This window comes from Xenopus tropicalis, chromosome 7, assembly GCF_000004195.4.
Source record: "Xenopus tropicalis strain Nigerian chromosome 7, UCB_Xtro_10.0, whole genome shotgun sequence".
NCBI classification, from domain to species: domain Eukaryota; kingdom Metazoa; phylum Chordata; class Amphibia; order Anura; family Pipidae; genus Xenopus; species Xenopus tropicalis.
The window spans coordinates 60,757,391-60,767,191 of NC_030683.2; positions in this window are offsets into that span (position 1 = coordinate 60,757,391).

A 9,801-nucleotide genomic window follows, 5' to 3' on the forward strand; every position below is an offset into this window, starting at 1 on the left:
CAAGGCCTGCAAGGGCAACGTATACAGTAGTGGATACGGAATATTTTATTGCTGGTGGAAAACCGTCACTCAAGTGATGTTTCTGGACACGGAATTATTATTGTTATTTAGACAAATTGTGAAAATATCACACAGCTAGGTGGCACTTGGTTGCAGACACCGGGCAACAAGGCCTGCAAGGGCAACGTATACAGTAGTGGATACGGAATATATTATTGCTGGTGGAAAACCGTCACTCAAGTGATGTTTCTGGACACGGAATTATTATTGTTATTTAGACAAATTGTGAAAAAGATCACACAGCTAGGTGGCACTTGGTTGCAGACACCGGGCAACAAGGCCTGCAAGGGCAACGTATACAGTAGTGGATACGGAATATATTATTGCTGGTGGAAAACCGTCACTCAAGTGATGTTTCTGGACACGGAATTATTATTGTTATTTAGACAAATTGTTATTTAGACAAAAAATATAGAGCAGTAGAAAGTAGATTACTTGCCAGAAATCCTACTTAAACTCTCCCTGAAATGAATGCACAGCTCCTATCCCCACACAAATACAGAGCAGTAGAAAGTAGATTACTAGCCAGAAATCCTACTTAAACTCTCCCTGAAATGAATGCACAGCTCCTATCCCCACACAAATACAGAGCAGTAGAAAGTAGATTACTAGCCAGAAATCCTACTTAAACTCTCCCTGAAATGAATGCACAGCTCCTATCCCCACACAAATACAGAGCAGTAGAAAGTAGATTACTTGCCAGAAATCCTACTTAAACTCTCCCTCAAATCAATCACAGCTTCTCTCCCTACACTATCTCTTCAAGCACACACAGGCAGAATGTAAAATGGCTGCTGAGCTTCGGTTTATATATGGAAGGGAGTGGTCCAAGGGGGGGGGGGGGTGGCCCAGGAGGGAGAGCTGCCTGATTGCCTGACATGTATCTGCTGGTCTGGGGTGAGAGGTCAAAATTTGGCGCCAGCTAAGGCGAACCCAAATGGCGAACATCGCCAAAAGTTCGCGAATTTGCGGACTTGCGAACACCCGATGTTCGCGCGAATTAGTTCGCCGGCGAACAGTTCGCTACATCCCTATTTGCCACTCTACATAAGGCCGTCTCAGTGGAGTGCGCAGGCCGAAAACCTGACTGCATAGGGTCCAGCAGATTATGGGTGCAGAGGAAGTTAGTTACACGAGAAAAGACAAGACGTTCCAGGAGTTTAGAGGCTAGGGGCAGGAGAGAGACAGGACGGTAGTTAGAAAGGCAGGATGGGTCCAGTGTAGCCTTTTTAAGAATGGGTTTGACACAGGCTTGTTTGAAGAGAGAGGGAAAAGTACCAGAAGCCAGAGAGGAATTGAATATGTGGGTAAGAGCTGGAGTAAGGGCAGGGGGACACTGTTTTAGTAGGGACGAGGGCATAGGATCCAGCGAGCAGGTAGTAGGCGGAGAGGATCGGAGAAGCTGAGAAACTTCAGACTCTGTTACGAGACTGAAGGAGCTGAATACGGAGAGAGGAGATTTAGGAAGGTCGAGATTACCGGTATCTGAGGGTTGGGAAAATTGATTGCGGATAGAATCGACTTTTCTTTTAAAGAAGTCAGCAAAGTCCTGGGGGGTGTGTTCAGATATGATTGATTCATTAGGTGAGGGATGAAGTAGCGCGTTAAATATGGAGAATAAGCGCCGCGGGTTTGATTTATTAGTTATAAGTGTGTTATAGTATGCTTGCTTGGCCTGGGATAGGGCAGTATTGAGGCACACCATAAGAAATTTATAGTGGAGGAAGTCAGCTTTAATGCGTGATTTCCTCCAAATGCGCTCAGCAGGTCATGCACAGGAGCGCAGAAATCACGTCTGAGGGTTAAGCCAGGGACGGGGATTGCGGGCACGACTGCGTTGGGGCTGCAGGGGGGCATGGGTGTTAATTGCAGATGATAAAATTGAATTGTAGGTATTTACCAGTAACTCAGGATCAGAGGAAGCACAGGAGGAGGAGAGGCTAGAACTAAGAGAGAGCAGTTATATCAATCATTCGCATGTTGCGAATCAGGGTTTTAGGCTGAGAGTTAGAGGGAGAATGAGACACGTGCGAGATAGAAAAGGAGATAAGATGATGATCTGAAAGAGGAAAAGGCTCACTGTTAAATGTAGATAGATCTAGATTTTTAGAAAATACCAGATCTAGAAAATGACCATTCTTATGGGTAGCTGTATTAGTCCATTGCCAGAGATCAAAGGAGGAGGTTAGATGGAGAAATCGAGAGGGCCAGGGCTGAGAGGGGTCATCTATATGGCAATTGAAGTCGCCTAAAATGATTGCAGGGGTGTCAGAGCATAGAAAAAGAGAGCCAGGATTCAAAGTCAGAGAGAAAAGTAGCCAAGGATTTTGAAGAAGGAGGTCTGTAAACAACTGCCACCCTCACAGAGAGAGGGTGGAACAGCTGAACCGTATGCGCCTCGAAAGAAGGAAACCTGAAAGTAGGGGGTATAGGGATTAGTTTAAACCGGCAATGAGGGGAGAGCAGAACCCCTACCCCTCCCCCACGGCCAGTAATGCGGGGAGTGTGAGAGAATGAAAGGCCGCCATAGGAGAGAGTTGCCTCAATAGCATTCTCATTCTGAGAGAGCCAGGTCTCTGTTATGGCAAAAAGGTGAAAAGACTTGTAGCAAAACAGATCATGAATAAAAGCGGCTTTGTTAGTTACAGAGCGGGTATTGAGAAGGGCACAAGAGAAGGGGAGATAAGAAGAGGAGAGAGTGGGAATGTGAATAAGGTTAGACAGGTTAGTGGTTTGTGAGGGTTTTACCAGAAGAGAAACATTGCGTGGGCGATAGGAAATGGGTATATGGCAGGGACCAGGATTGGGAGAGATATCACCTGCGGCCAGTAGTAGCAGTAAGGAGAGGGAGAGGAGGTGTGAGAATGATTTAAAATCATTATGCTTTTGTGAGGTATTGGTTGGAGGTGCTAGATTTTTCAAAAATGTATAAAGATTGTAAGAGCAGCAGTGTGTAGAATGGAGGAGAGAGGGAGATATTGTTATAGAGTAGGGACAGTCAGCTGGGGGGTGAAAGGAAGAAGTTACCTTTGGAAGCACAAACATGAAAGATAAAACTAATAAGAGCAATGACATTATGCAAGTAATGGACTGAGGCTGCCGGTCTTCTGCTGTTGCTTCCCTAGTTGTTCCTCCTGTTGCTCCTCTTGTTTAACTCCTTATTAAACTCGGTAAGATCCAGTGGCGTAGCGTGGGCTTTCGTCACCTGGGGCCGACCGGAAATTTGCCGCCCCTCTATTTAGTTATTCTTAAAAAAAATAGACAAAATAAAAAAAGCAGCATTAAATTTTTTTTTTTTTTGATTGAATTTGAAATGCGGTGCGCATGTCATAATTGTCAAAAGTGGATTCAGCTGTGCATCCGTGGCTGCCCATGGTGGCAGGGCCGCCATCAGAAATCACGGGGCCCCTCCCATCAGTACAGGACACACAGACATAAAAAGTATTAGGGTCACCCTACCACAGTGCCCCCTAACGCTATGCTGGCCAGGCCCCCCTAACGCTATTCTGGCCACGGTCCCCCCATACAACTGCCCCATAGACAGTACCCCCATACACAGTGCCCCCAAATTGCCCCATACACAGTGCCCCCCACACACATTGCCTCCAATTGCCCATAGAAAGTGCCCCAATTTCCCCATAGACAGTGCCTCCAATTGCCCCATACACAGTGTCCCCATAGACAGCCCCCTCCACACAGTGCCCCCAATTGCCCTTAGACAGTGCCCCCAATAGGAAGTGCCCCCATACACAGTGCCCCAATTTCCCCATACACAGTTCCCCCAAAGACCTTGCCCCCCCCCACAGAAAGTGCCCCCATACACAGTGCCCCAATTGCCCCATACACAGTTCCCCCAATAGAAAGTGCCCCCATACACAGTGCCCCCATAAACAGTGCCCCCAATTGCCCCATACAAAGTGCCCCCATACACAGTGCCCCAATTGCCCCATACACAGTGTCCCCATAGACAATACCCCCCAAAGACCTTGCCCCCCAATAGAAAGTGCCCTCATACACAGAGCCCCAATTGCCCCATACACAGTGCCCCCAATAGGAAGTGCCCCCATACACAATACCCCACAAAGACCTGGCCCCCCCCATGGAAAGTGCCCCAATTTCCCCATAGACAGTAGCCCCCACACAGTGCCCCCAATTTCCCCCATAGTACATACCCCCAACAGACCATCGGCGGCGTCTCCTTCTCTCTTACAGGCAACAGGCGCTTCTATAAGGTTGCGCCTCGTCGCTGACGTGTGACGTCATACGCACGGGCGCAACCTTATAAAAGCGCCTGTTGCCTGTAAGAGAGAAGGAGCCGCCGCCGCCCCTTCTGATACACCGCCCGGGGCCATGGCCCCCTCGGCTCCCCCTTCGCTACGCCACTGGTAAGATCACTTGTAAACAAATCACTTTGGAACAAAAGACCCTTGCAAATGCTCAACCCCAGCAAATGCTCTCCCCTAAAAAAGTCTTAATAAATAGGGAGAGGCAAAAGCTGGGCAGCTCTGTACACAGGTCTGGGGAATCACAACTGATTGTAATTGATCAAGCAAAAGGCTAATCACCCAGCTGTGTCAGAGGGGGGGGGGGGGGGAGTATAGCAAGAGTGAAGATGAACCCTGAGATAAAGTGACTTACAGAGTTTGTTTACAGAGGAGTTTTATGGGGGGGGGGGGGGGTCATAAAATGTACAAAACTACAGAAAGAGCTAATAGTCTATAGATTTTGCCTAATGCCAAAAATGAAAATTACCAATAAAAACTGTACAAATGCAGACAACAGGGCCACAGAAGAGATGGAATGAAGTGCAGATATAGTAGTTTTAGAAAGTGCTGCATCTTTCTAGTGTTTGCATCACCCAAAGGACATGATTAACTAGTACAACACAGGACCTGAGTAAGCCTATAGTAACTGCCGTATTTTTATACTGTATTTAACCTTGAATTATGAGAACACTATTTTAATTGTGAGTCTGATATACTTCTCTTTCCTCTTGTATGTAATGAATTAGGTACCAGATTCTAATTGATTGAACAACTGATTAGCCATAATGTGTTTTAATATTTTAAAGTTTTTTTTAATGAATTAAGATCCTGATTCTAATTGATTTAGTAGCCTAATGGTCACACCACTCCATACCCCTCCTTTGTCTATTTATTAAATTAGGAACATGATTCTAATTGATTAAGTGATTCATCAGCCGCAACATTTTCTATTTACCCTAATAACCCACTCTCTGATAATCTATTGATAATAGTATTGACTGACGTTGTAAATATCTTCTCCTATTTAATGTGTAAAATAGAAAACATGCACTTTGGTTTTATTTTTACTTGTATTTATATTGTATGAATTATATGTTTTTTTTTTTTACTATTCACTGATTGTGGAAATAAATTGATTGATTTTACCATAAGTAGTGATTTGTGAGCGCCAATTCTCAGGGGTTAATATTGGAAGCACTTCATGGATTAGATAGAGGAAGGCAGCTCGGAGACATAAATAATTTTTTTTTTTTTTTTCACAATTCAGAAGTTAAGTAGTGGGGTTTTTTTCACCCTTTTTTTTTTTTTTTTTTCTCACTGGGCTTCTAACAGTAGTAAATTCACTTTGACACTTTTAGAGCGCGGATAAGGTTTGCACATATTTATAAAAAAACTCAGGATTTTGACTTTAAAAATTTGAAATTATGACTTTTAATCAAAGTCATAATTATGAGATTAAATGTCATAATTATGAGATTAAAAGTCACTGCTCTTCTGTATATAAGAGGTTAAGAATAATGGGAAAAAAGCTATTTGACAAAGACAAAGGCTGCCACAACACTAGATATTTCCATGTAATAAAGATTGGTTCAAATCAAATTTTTACAAGGACTAAATGACCCACCTAGCTATTCAGAAAGAACATGACAAAATGAAAATTCACTGGTATACTGTTACAAACAGTACAATTTTCCTCTAATAGTGATATGTCTGATCTTTCATTTCAATAGAGTGCAGTTTATTAATATATTATAAGTGTATTAAAACCTTTTGCATTACATTATTATTGGAGTAAATGTGTTGTGAATGCATTGATAGAGAGATTTAAATGGGTAAGCTCCATGAATTTACCACCAACTCAAGGGTGGCATTCTATGCTACCACAATTTTTTGAATCATATCATTACATATAAAAAGTATAACTGTTCAAATGACTAGGCCTTGTGCTAAACATACTTTTTGCCTTTGTTTTATTCACAAAAAATCTAGGGTTTTTGATATTTGTTGAGCTAAATGGGGTGAACAGGGAGATTGAATTCAACTCAATTTTTGATCCTTCTGAGGCAGATAATTAGATTACTAGTGCACAAATGAGCCCCTGCGATTACATCGGAAGGCCCAAACATTAGAGTAGCTTCAGTCTTCCTGTCTTCCTGTTTGCCCTGTTGCCATATTCCTGGTTGGAGGTCATACTGTTCCTGATATACAGTTATGAGTCTGTTCCAACAGACACAACCAATGCTCATTCAACCATAGTCATGGACTTCATTCTTTGTGTTTTCTTTCTCCTACCTTGACATACCAGTTGCATTGATTACTGTGACTTAAGCTACTCAGGCAGATTTGAGCTGCCGATTGGTCCCCTTCAGACTGATCTGCCAAATCATGGGGCCCTCTGATGGGCCTACCTGACCAATATTTAGCCAAAAATTGACCAGATATTGATCAGGCATGTTTGATTATGTAACATAGTAAGTTAGGTTGAAAAAAAGACATACGTCCATCACGTTCAACAATATTGCCTATATATAACCTGCCTAACTGCTAGTTGATCCAGAGGAAGGCAAAAAACCCCATCTGAAGCCTCTCTAATTTGCCGCAGAGGGGAAAAAAATCCTTCCTGACTCCAAGATGGTAATCGAACCAGTCCCTGGATCAACTTGTACTAAGAGCTATCTACCATAACCCTGTATTCCCTCACTTGCTAAAAAGCCATCCAGCCCCTTCTTAAAGCTATATAATGCATCAGCCAGTATGACTGATTCGAGGTAGGGAATTCAGCAACTTCACAGCTCTCTCAGTAAAAAATCCTTTTCAAATATTTAAATGGAACCTCCCTTCTTCTAAATGTAGTGGGTGCCCTCGTGTCCGTTGGAAGGACCTACTGGTAAATAAAACATTAGAGAGCTTATCATATGATCCCCTTACTCTATATATTTATACATAGTTATCATGTCACCTCTTAAGCGCATATTCTCCAGTGTAAGCAAACCCAACTTGGACAGTCTTTCTTCATAACTGAGACATTCCATACCCCTTACCAGCTTAGTTGCCCTTCTCTGGATCCTCTCTAATTCAATAATGTCCCATTTGAGCACTGGAGACCAAAACTGAACAGCATATTCTAGATGGGGCCTTACCAGCGCTCTTTAAAGGGGAAGAATAACATCCTCCTCCTGTGAACCTATGCCCCTTTAATACAGCTCAAAACCTTGGTGCCCTAGCAGCTTCTGCCTGGCATTGCTTGCTGTAGCAAAGTTTATTATGTACAAGGACTCCAAGGTCCTTGTCCATTATGGATTTGCCTAGTGCAGTCCCATTAAGGGTATAAGTGGCATGCATATTTTTACATCCCAAGTGCTTGACCTTACATTTATCCACATTAAATCTCATCTGCCACTTAGCCACCCAGATTGCCAAGATCTTGCTGCAAGGATGCCACATGCTTGATAGACTTGACTGGTCTGTAGAGTTTTGTGTCATCTGCAAACACTGATACATTACTTATAATACCCACCCCTAAGTCATTTATGAAAAAGTTAAACAAAAGTGGACCTAGTAGAGAACCATGAGGGACCACACTGAGAACCTTACTCCAAGTAGCAAATGCACCATTAACTAACACCCTCTGTACCCGATCCTGTAGCCAGTTTTCTATCCATGTGCAAACTACTTCACTAAGACCAATAGACCTTAGTTTAGAAAGCAGTCGTTTGTGGAGAACAGTATCAAATGCTTTGGCAAAATCAAACTAGTTCACATATACTGCATCCCCAGTGTCTACCTTCTTAATAACCGCATCATAAAAAGCACTTAAATTGGTCTGACATGACTTGTCCTTCATAAAGCCATGCTGATTACTGCTCATAATGCCATTATCCAGTACATCATTTTGTATGTGATCCCTTAAAAAGCCTTTAAATAACTTTCCCACCACGGATGTTAAACTTACTGGCCTATAATTGCCAGGCTGAGATCTTACTCCCTTTTTAAATGTAGGAATTACATTAGCCTTCTTCCAATCCATAGGTACCCTACCTGATGAGTCTGAGAATATTTGAAACAGAGGCCACTGTAAAACTAACCCTAACTTTCTCAGGTGACCCAGGTGCCTTGTTCACATTAATCTTGTGTAAAACCATAAAGCACCATATCCTGTGTCAACCACTGACTAGTGCAGCTCTTAGGTGGATCTTGGCACTCTGGATCCTCTACTGCAGGGATCCCCAACCTTTTATACCCGTGAGCCACATTCAAATGGAAAAAGTGTTGGGGAGCAACACAAGCATGAAAAAAAATTCTGGGGGTGCCAATAGAAGCTGTAATTGCCTATTTAATAGCCCCTATGAGGACTTACATCCTACAGAAGGCTCTGTTTGGCATTACACTGGGTTTTTATGCAGCCAAACTTGCCTCCTAACCAGAAATTCAAAAATAAGCAGCTGCTTTGAGGCCACTGGGAGCAACATCCACGGGGTTGGAGAGCAACATGTTGCTCACGAGCCACTGGTTGGGGGTCACTGCTCTACTGTATACACAGAAGAAAAGAACTGGATTATACGTCAGTTCATTGATGCAGTCCTCCCTCTGACATCTCGTATTCCTGTTGTTGTGTTCCAATCATTACGCCCTAAGGCCAAATCGATCAGGTTAGCCCAATATTGCCCATTGGCAATATATGGGGAAAGATCTGCTCATTTGCCAACCTCACCAAACAAGCAGATAGCCAGCTTAAAGGAGAACTATACCCCCTGGTGCTAAAAGCCCCCTTAACTAACACTGCCTAGACCCCCCCCCTCACCTCTTCCTTATTTCATAGTTCCTAAGTTTAAACACTGTCCCTATCGCTAACCCCTACCTAAAAATGCAAATGCTGCGCAGCAGCATACCTGGCCGTTATCTTCTTACTAACTGAAGACTCTTTGGGTGTCACCGCCGACACAGACCCTGCTTGTGCATGTGCAGTTGACTCTGATTTCCTGCTACCTCCAACTACGCAGTTAAGAGGGCTTTTAGCGCCAGGGGTTATAGTTCTCCTTTAAGGCTTAGGCCAGGGGACACAGAGTGTTTTTCCTGCATGCTGAGAGAAGTGTATCCTCTACCTTCCACAGCTCTATTTATCTGCACTGAAAAGTACATCTTCGGCTTAAGTGCAGGAAGTACAGGAGTACAGGGATTAGACGTCCGCTTGAAAAAATGTGAAAGCTGTACTTTTTAGCACAGATAAACAGAGCTGTGGAAGGGAGCAGATCTGATTCTCTCAGTCTGCAGAAAAATGCAAGCTAAGAGCAGCAGAACCAACACTCCATGTGAGGCTGTATTTATATATATATGCACCCAAGGGGCTGTGCCTAGGGTGGCAGCTTTTGGGGGGGCCTATATATAAGATTTTTTTCCAACCTACACTCCAGAATTTCAAAGGAAATCTGCCCACTGAGCTAGGGGTGTGTGAGAGATTCACACTGCAGCGTGCAGT